The sequence below is a fragment of the Dipodomys spectabilis genome, unplaced genomic scaffold, assembly GCF_019054845.1.
Source record: "Dipodomys spectabilis isolate Male_0828 unplaced genomic scaffold, ASM1905484v1 ptg000239l, whole genome shotgun sequence".
NCBI classification, from domain to species: Eukaryota; Metazoa; Chordata; class Mammalia; order Rodentia; family Heteromyidae; genus Dipodomys; species Dipodomys spectabilis.
This window is the reverse complement of record NW_024870916.1, coordinates 3,409,164-3,419,358: the sequence shown is the minus strand read 5'-3', so window position 1 is coordinate 3,419,358 and position 10,195 is coordinate 3,409,164.

Genomic DNA, 10,195 nt, shown 5'->3' with positions numbered 1-10,195 from the left:
CTCTGCCACTTTGAGCCACAGGTCAGAGTTTTGCAGACTTCATGCCAGGACTGAGTTCTAAACCCACCACTGTCAGATCTCAGCCCCCGAGTATCTTGCATGACAGGGGTGAGTGATCCAGCAGCATCTGTTTCGGTGGAGCTGGGTTGCAGTGGTTTACCTCTGGCTAAGTCGGGTTAGATATCACCTGTCAACACTAGACTCCCAGCTTGCTCTGTGATGAGGTATTTGCTGCCTATCCTTATATCATTGCAGTCAGAACATTCTATCTTTTTTTTTTTTTGGTGCCACTACTAGGGTCTTAAATAAGGGTCTAGACACGGCCCCTATGCTTTCATCCTCAAAGCTAGTACTCCACTACTTAAGCAAGACAGCACAACTTTCGGATTTTTCTGTCCATGTGGTAGTGAGGAATCGAACCCAGGGCTTTGTATGTCCTAGGAGAGCACACTACCACTGATCCCCAGGAGTGACAAGTGTACAAACAGATAAATGTGTAGATTGGTGTATAGATAGGTAAGTAGGTAGATAGATAGATAGACAGATAGATAGATAGATAGATAGAGAGGTATATGCTTAAAACAAGAAAGAGATGTCTGTACATTATGAAATAGCATATACAATATTGCTACCGGTTATTGGCAATTAAATTATTCCTTCCTTTTTTAAGTATCATGATTGAATAAATAATAAAGTATTAATTGAAAATTAATGTATAAATTTTGTATATAGTTTTATAATATAATCATACACTAGTAACTTATTTGTTACTTTTATAACATTTCATTTGTATGGATGTATATCAGAATGCGCCTTAGAATCTCCCACCATTCCTTAGTGGCAGTACCAGGATTCAACCTCCAGGCCTAAGTTGCCTCTTTTGGCTATGGCTTCCCTAATAGCCCACCAAATATCAGCAATGCAAGGTCATGTACACTTTCTGGGCCTTGTCATTTAGACCCTGGATGGCCACAACGCAAAGGTGGAAGAAAAAGTAAAACCACCTTCTTGAACTTCTCAGTTTTTTTTTTTTTATTGTGAGAATACCATACAGAGGAGTTACAATTACATGGGCAAGATAACCAGTACCCTTCTTATAAAGCATTGTTGCCTCCTCTTTGTTTCCCCTTCCCATCTCAATTTTATCCTTCTCTTTTGTTTTTTTTTTTTACTAGCCTCAAGATTTGAACTCTGGTCCTAATATCCCAGGATTGGTTGTGGCAGAGATGCCAAGACCTGAATTCAAGCCCCATGCTTTGGCCAAAAAAAATAATAATAAGGCCCTGGCTTGGAATTTGCAACATTTTTCTGGCAGGCTTTTGATTTGAACTCAGGGTCTGGGTAAATCTGTGACACTGTAGGTGAAGGGGAAGATCACCGTCCTTGAAAACAAGAAATTCAGACCAATTCCTAGAGCCTGAATTGAAGCCCCAGCACTGGAAAAACTAATATTTATATATGAGATCTATTTATATTGCATGGATTTACAGCTTATGACGTTTATTACACTTATTAATTTAGTATTATTACACATATAATGTTTCATTTCCTCATATCACCTAGGATATATTTGAATATGGATTATACATCATACTGAGACCAAGGACTGTCACAGAGAAGAAAAAAATGTGTCAAAATTAGCTTCTTACTCCACGAATAAATTTTTGGCCATGCTGGGATTTCAACTCACAATGCCCAATCCATAAATGGGGTCACAGTCTTAGCAGACCAGGGTGTGGCAAACTGAGCTGCCAGGAAGTCCTGAGGACCTGTGATCAAGCCACAGTAGTGCCCAATATATAGATAGATAGAAAGATAGAAAGATAGAAAGATAGGTAGATAGATAGATAGATAGATAGATAGATAGATAGATAGATAGATAGATAGATAGATAGATGTATATATATGTGAGTATGTGTGTATATATATATGCATATATATTCAGGGAGGGAATGTTAAGATATTAAATATATAACCAATTATTAGTGATTACATTATGCCTCCATTTAATGAAGTATTATGGTTGAATACTTACAAAATCTGTAATTAAAAATTAGTCAAAACCCTTCCATTAGGTGCTAGAATGGAAGATATAAATCCAGTAATTTGTGTGTGGCACTCTAAAATAGAATCAAGAATTAACTGCAAATTATTACTTTTATGCATTCCATTAGCATTCACATGAGTAGGAATGAGTTTGTCAGATTCTACCTCCATTTGTGGGGGGCAGTCCTAGCATTCGAACTCCAGGCCTGGGTAGTTTCCTTCAAATGCAAACCATTGGAATGGCACTGTGAAGACTTCAGATTGTCACGATTAAAAAAAGAACAAGAAGAAAAGAAAGCCAGGTGTCAGCGGCTTCTGCCTATAATCCCAGCTCCTCAGGAGGCTGAGATGTAGAGAATGCCAGTTTGAATTCAGCTGGGGCAGGAAATTTCCTGACACTCTTATTTCTAAAAGACCACAGGGGAAAAAATGCACAAATGGGTGGGGCTGTGGCTCAAGGGCAGAGCACCACCCTTGAGCAAAAGGAGCTCAGGGACAGCGCCTAGGCTCATAGTTCAATCCTGGACCTGCCAAAAAAAAAAAGAAAAAGGAGGTAGTAATTCTATGTCTCTGTGTATAGATGGATGGTGTATGGATGATGGGCATTCAGCAGGTTGCCCATGCCCAGCCCCCAAACCTGGGCAAGCTTGGACAAGCACTGAGACAATACTAAGTCTGAGCCGGCAGCTTGAACAAAGCATCCTTCTCTGCCATTTAAGTACTGAAGCCCCAAAGGCTTTGCCTGGGCTGGTGTGTGCAACAGGTGCATTATGTTGTGGGTTATGTGTCCCATCAGGACACCTAGAAGCCAGCCACTGCCTCCAGGGAGACCACACTTCCTAGGCTGTAGGAGTTGTCCAAGGTTCTGGCTCCATATTCTAGATCCCTCTGTAGGATGTGGGGCCTGGTGCCTATCACTCATTCATTATTCCTGACTGCCAAGTCTCAGGCTGGTCCCAAATCCTGGGAAAGATAGGACATAGCCAGTGATTTCTGTGCCCAAAGGGGTTAGCCAATAAATTCCACCCTCGTAGCTCCTGTTAGAAGTGAGCCTTGGGCTGTGAATGTGGCTTAGTTGTAGAGTGCTTACCTAGATTGCATGAAGTCATGGGTTCGATTCCTCTGTACCACAGAAAAAGAAAAAGCCCAAAGTGGCACTATGACTTAAGTGATAGAGTGCTAGCCTTCAGAAAAGAAGCTCAGGCACATGCTCAGACCTTGAGTTTAAGCCCCAAGACTGTCAAAAAAAAAAGGGACCCGGTTGAGACATATTCTTCTGGGACTCAGAGGAGGGCCGAGGTTAGAAGTAAGAGGTAGAGGTCAGGTACTGCTGGCTCACCCCTGTAATCTTAGCTACTCAAGAGGCTGAGATCTGAGGATCAAAATTACAAGCAGGAAAGACTATAATGAGACACTTTTCTCCAATTAAACACCCAAAAAGCCAGAAGTAGAGCTATGGTTCAAGTACTGGTGTGTTAGCCTTGAACACAAAAGCTCAGGGATACTGTCAAGGTGATGAATTCAAACCCCCCAGTCTGGCAAAACACACACACCAGTCAGCCTTCACAAGTTCCATCTCTAGCAATTCCATATTTTTTTAAAAAAGAGGGAAAAGTGAAGGAAAGAGTTGCTCCAGGAGGTGATACAAGCTGTGCCAAAATTCCACACGAGTTATAAGATGTGGAACAAGACAGAGAGCCTCAGGCAGAAGGTACAGCATGGGCAAAGGTCCTGAGGTATGGTGTAGAGCCGGGGGTGTGGGTGGAATGAAGATTCTGTGGCTTCAGACAAGTCTGGCAGGACATTCAAGGCTGGGTCAAGGTTTGTACTTGAATCACAGGTAGGGCAGAGGGTGGGGACCCAGAATGGGGCCCAGGGGGGATTAGCTTGGCTTTTCACCATGGACCCCAGCCATTTTCAGTGGCTAGAAGCCTATTTTTCACAGCTCCTGACCCTCAGAGGCCTCCTTTGCATGGAGGAGTCAGGGCAAATGCAGGGAAGAACTCTTTCTTAAGAACAGTTTCTAGCCATCAGTGGTTCAACCCCTGTAAATCCTAGCTATCCAGGAGACTGAGATCAGATATAGTGGGTCAAATATAGCTCAGGAGAAGAAAGTTGGTGAGACTCTTTTCTTGCCAATGAACTACCAAAAGACAGAAATGGAAATGTGGCTCAAGTGGTAAAGTGCCAGCTTGAGAAAAAGTTAAGAGACCAGGGCTCAAACTGAGTTCAAACCCCAGTACTGGCACAGAAAAAAAATAAAGAAAAGCTTTAAGAAGCTCCTAGCCCACTGTGGTGAAAGGCCAGATCAGCTAAGTGCGTGTGGCTCTTACATGTCCTCCTAGATCCTCAGGAAGCTGAGATCAGAGGATCGTGGTTCAAATCCAGCCCTGGAAGAAAGTCCAGGAGACTCTGATCTCCAAGGAACCATCAGAAAACTGGAGGACACGCTGTGGCTCAAGTGGTAAGCTGAAGAGCTGAGCTACAGTGCCCAGGCCCAGAGTTTGAGCCCCATGACCAACACCTGCTTGTAGCTCACTCTGTGACTCTAGGCAGAGTACTTTCCAATGGGCCCCTGAAAGTCGGGTCTCCCAACGTCTAGGTGTCTTCAGAGCAGTCTCTTTGGCAGCCTTTGTGAATGGAATGGGCCACAGTATCAGAGAAGGGTCCTGCCTTGGGGCATGGAGGTCATCAGCCGGGTCATCAGAATGGCATCAGTCATGGGTACAGTGTGCATCTGAGCAGTAAACCGATGTCTCAGACCACGGTTCTGGGCCAGGAGGGCCAGGAGCTGCAAGATGGCACAGCAGGTAATGCCTACTCATGCGGGTATCACAAGTTTGCGACTCTGTCAGACACACCTTGGGCAGGTGTTGAGTTGGGCTCATGAAAGACTTGTAGTCTCAGGAATCCACAGCTGGCTGGCTGATGCTTGTAGCAGTCGCTATCCCAGGAGTCCCAGGGCTCGGAGCCCTGCTTTCCTCTCCACTGCTTGGGGACAGATGAAGGTCTTCAATCTTGGACTGACTACATAGGAGCATCCATAGTGTCCTTCCCTTGGTCCTGTGGCCCCGTGCACGGATGCAGGGGAAGATTCCATGGAACTTCCTGCCATGGCCCAGACCCACTTGACACAATAAGGACTTATGGAGAAACCACTTGATCTACTTTGAGAGTTTACTATGACTATGCCTCAGGAGTGCCCCCAGTTCTAGCTCAGCTCATCATTAACACCTTCCTGTGTGTGTGTGTGTGTGTGTGTGTCTGTGTGTCTGTGTGTATGTGTGTATGTGTGTATGTGTGTGAGCATGTGTGTGTGTGCACGCATACCCATGCATGTTTGTGCTAGGGCTTGAACTCAGGGCCTGGGATCTGTCCCTCAGTTTTCTCGTTCAAGGTTACCACTCTACTAGTTGAGCCACAGCTTTTCTTCCAGCTTTTGGGTGGTTATTTGCAGAAGAGAGTCTCACACACTTTTCTAGCTGGACTGGCTCTGAATGGTAATCCTCAAATCTCAGCCTCCTGAGGAGCTAGGAATAGGACAGCATCAGCTATTATCATCTGGCCACACTTTCCTTCTTGGCTAAAACAGAGTACCTCTCTCCCAGCCGAGTACCCAGCTGCAGCTACCCCTCCTAACCCAGGCTTCAGAGGAAACATTCCCTCCCCTGAGGACAAAGAAATAGGATCAAGTTTGAGCTTTATGTTCTCCACACAGTCAGGGGCTGCTGGGAGCTGATGTGGAGGTCAGAGGATCTAGGCCAGGGCAAGTAGACAATGTGTTATAACAGAAGAGAGTATGAGAAGACATCCTTGTAGCTAGATGCCAGGGGCTCATGTCTGTAATCCTAGCTACTCAAGAGTGACACCTGAGGATCAATCAAGATTCAAAGCTAGCCTGGGCAGACTCTTCTCTCCAATGAATCACCAAAAACACTGGAAAGCAGAGCTACCCTAGTTCAAGTGGTACAGCACCAACCTTGTGCAAACAAGCTAATGGATACCACCGAGGCTCTGAGTTCAAGCCCTGGTACACACACACACACACACACACACACACACACACACACACACACACTTACATGTGGACACATGTACACACACATACATACGGTAACATCTTTAGCAGTTGCCAATGGCTCATACCATCAACCCCAGCTACTCAGAAGCTGAGCTCTTAAGATGGCAGCTTGAAGCCAGCCCAGGCAGGAAAGTCCACTAGACTCTTCTCTCCACTAAACTAGTAAAAAGGTTGAAAGGTGAGCTGTGGCTCAAGTGGTAGAGTGTTAGCTCAGGGACAGTGCCTAGGCCCTGAGTTCCAGCTCTGAGATATTTTTTCTTAATAGACACCCTTTACCATCCCCATCCCCACAGGCCATACATCCAGATTTTGGTTATCCTAGATCTCACTTCCACTCCTGCCACTTCCACAACACTGCCACAAGAGGTTGGTGTGTGGCCAGCACTGGATTAACAAGTGAACATACACAAAGGGGGCATAGCCAGATCAAGGCTAATGCCCCAGAACATTGAGGTATTGGCCATACCAGTCTCTCATCCCCCAGTTCCCTGGCCATGGAATCTAAAGTCTGTGCCTCTGTATTCTGGGCATCTGGAATTGTCTAGAAGGACCTAGAGAGGCCCAGCTGGGGCTGGAAGATACTTTCCTGTGGTAAGGTACATTGACATTTCCTAGACACTGACAGATACTTCCAAGCCACCATGGCCTCACCTCCCATGTAGCCCCAGAAGATCCTTGGTTGGGCGGCCTTCAGTCAGCTATCATGCTTGAGTTGGCCAGAGCCACTGGCAACCACCCTTCCCCCACTCCACTACCAGCCTACAGGAAGGGACATGCAGCCAGAAGTCCAACTGAGAAAAAATACAGGACATCACATGACTGAGCCCTCGCCCCCCTCACCCTGTTGTCAGAGGAGAACCTATGCCAGCCTGCCCTGCTAACCCAGAATCCCCTGGAGGTGGCCAAAGACATGGATGACCAGACTTGGGCCCCAAAGAAAAGCTGGAATATGCAAGTCTCTGGCAATTTAAGACTCATTGTAGACCCTGGTAGGGGGCTAAAGGCAAGGTGCTGTGCAGGAAGGGCACCAACTGAAGTCAGAAAGAGGCAAACAGGCACCAATGAAGGGGACAAAGAAAGATGAGGGAAAAATACACACACACACACACACACACACACACCATGGGTAGCCCAAGGCCTCAGCAGTCCCTGAGCACCTTAACATCCCAACCCTTGAGAAGATGGCACTACCATCCTCAGACCAACTGTAGACAAAACTCAGAAACTCTCACATGTCTGGAATGGCTCATGACACAGCATGCCATTTCCTACTGTACACACCGCTATGTAGAATACTCAGCTACCTTATTTTTATTTGTTGGTCATGGGATTTGAACTTCGGGCTTGTGCGCAGTCCCTCAGCTCTTCAGTTGAAGGTGCACTCTCTACCACTGGAGCCACAGTGCCACTTCCGGTTTTCTGGTGGTTCACTGGAGATAAAGTCTCACAGATTATCCTGCCCAAGCTAGCTTTGAAACTCGGTCCTCAGATCTCAGCCTCCTGACTAACTAGGATGACAGTTGTGAGCCACTGGCAATGCCTGGCTTCAGTCACCTTCTCACACCCAGGGGAAACCCACTTTGTCAGGCCACAAACCACATGCAGCCTGTCCCTTCAGACTTTGACACCAGCATACAAAACCATTCTGCCATGGATGGGGAGAATATAATTGACACTACCCTCCCGCCCCTATTCCCATTTGCCACTCCCTGCCTAAGAAAGGCCACGACCTCTGGAGTTCTTGGTAAGGCAAAGCCCACCATGCTGTAACTTCACCCTTGGGCAAAACTGGGCAGTTCTTAGAAATGTCCGTACCCTGAGGCCAGCACCTGGTCTCCCAACCACAGCAAACCCACTCCTTCACCATCTCTTGCAGGCAAGGGCAAGGGGTGTCTTTCTTTCTTGTTTTTTTTTTTTTTTTTTTTTTGGTTGAGGGTCTTAAACTCAGGGCTTGGGTACTGTCCCTGATGATGATTTTTGCTCAAGGCCAGTGCTCTACCATTTGAGCCATGGTGCCACTTCTGGTTGGAGATTGGAGATGAGACTCTCCTGGGACATTCCTGCCTGTGCTGGGGAAACAAGATACTCCCGAGTAGCCAGGATGACAGGCATGAGCCATCAGCGCATGGTTTACGGTATCTCAGACTTTAGAATTTCCAACTAGTCCTCCTCTAGACACTCCCACCTAGTCACTCCTCTAGATCCCTTAGGGACAGCAAAGGGAGGCTCAGAATCTGGGTAGGGCCATAGGCATTAAGGTGCCCCTTCCATATCACTACTCCTCTCTAACCTCCCATCTGCCTCCTCTGGAAGGCATGGCCATCTGGGGCAGATCAGACCCACTAGGACTTCTGGGGCCTGCCCTGTATCCCCCTGCCCCACCCAACCGGTATCTGAGGATTTCGGGGGCCAGCTGTCCCATGTGGAAGATGTTGGGAGGGTTGCTGATAACTGGGTCCAGGGGATGCCAGGGCAGAAGGAGTGTCCAGCTCCCCTGTGTCAAACAAGGAGACACATAAAAATGGATGGATCTACTAAGAGCTACAGGGCATAGCCATCCACCTGTCACCAAGGACCCTTGGAGTGCTGTTTTATGTTGACAGTCTAGGGGCTTGACCTCGGGGTTTAGGTGCTATACACAATCTTCTTTTGGTCGAGGCCAGTGCTCTTCCACCTGAGCCACGATGCCACTTCCAGCTTTTTCTGTGCATGTGGGACCTAAGAATAGAAACCAGGGTTTCCTGTGTGCTAGGCGAGCCCACTAGTGCTAAGACACAATCCCAACCTTGGATAGCTGTTCTTCTGTAACCTCTCGGGCGTGTCTCAGGACAGTCTTGCACATCTGTACTGAGTTTCTCAGCAGCAGCTCTGGCTGAAAGTGAACATGCTCCTCTATGTTGTCCTTTATGTACAGCATCTTTGTTCTGTGTGCTTCCTGTCAGAAACTCCTTGTTAAGCAAGACCCCTTTTCAAGTGCTGCTTCTAAGAAGCCTGCTCCAATCACCCGGGCAGAGTGGGGTCTTCTCTCCTCTGCAGGATGTTGGCCTTGTCACGCCTTCCCTTCCTGCTGGTGTGGGTTGAAAGCAGATGAAGGGGAAGGTCTGGCTTTTACCACCCAATTTCTGAAGGCTCTGATACACTACCCAGGGACTGGTGCTGTATCACACTCCGTGAGAGGGCAGTCAAGGTCCAGGCAGTCTGGGGGCAACAACATGGGTCCATTTCTTTGGTGGGCTTGAACTGAGGATCTGGGAGCTGCGTCTCTGAGTTTTTGTGCTCAAGGCTGTTGCTTTACCACGTAAGCCACAGCTCCACTTCTGACTTTTTGGTGGTTCCATGGAGAGAAGAGTCTCACCAGCTTTCCAGCTTATGGCTGGCTGCAATCTTTGATCCTGAGATGTCTGCCTCCCAAGTAGCCAGGATGTCAGGTGTGAGCCTGAGCCAGTGCCAAGGACCGGCTCTGTCGGGACGACGGAAGACACTTGGTGGAGGTAACTGGAACAGGTGGGGAGATGGCAAACAGAAAACTCACACACAAGAGGAGTGAATGCTCAGTGTGATTTATTGCAGAGGATAACAAGCTTTTATAGCAAAAGTCTCCATGAGAAAGGGCAAAAAGTTACACAATCTTGTTGCAAGGCTTCGTTCTTGGATGGTCATCAGCTGGTTGCCTGATCTTGTTTTTTGGATGACGAGTTATGACGATAGGCACTTGTTTTCGGCTTTACCTCTATTTTTAAGAAATACAATTGGTTTTGATGTTTATCACTTATTAACCATTAACCAGAGCATATGGGCAAAGTGCTGGACAGAAAGGCACGAACTCTAGTACTTCATTATTATTTTTGTTTAGTTTTGTACTTTATGTGTTTTAAATCTTTTCTAAGCAATTGTGCTTCTTTGCCATTCTTTAGAGGGTCCCCAATTTGTGGCCAAAAATCATGATATTCAGTATACTTAGTTAAATCTGGCCATATATCAAATTTAAGCTCATAGTGTCTTCTCTGTAACCCTTTCACAAAATTGTTTACTCTTTTTCATAGAGGCCTTAACTGTCTCATAAGATCT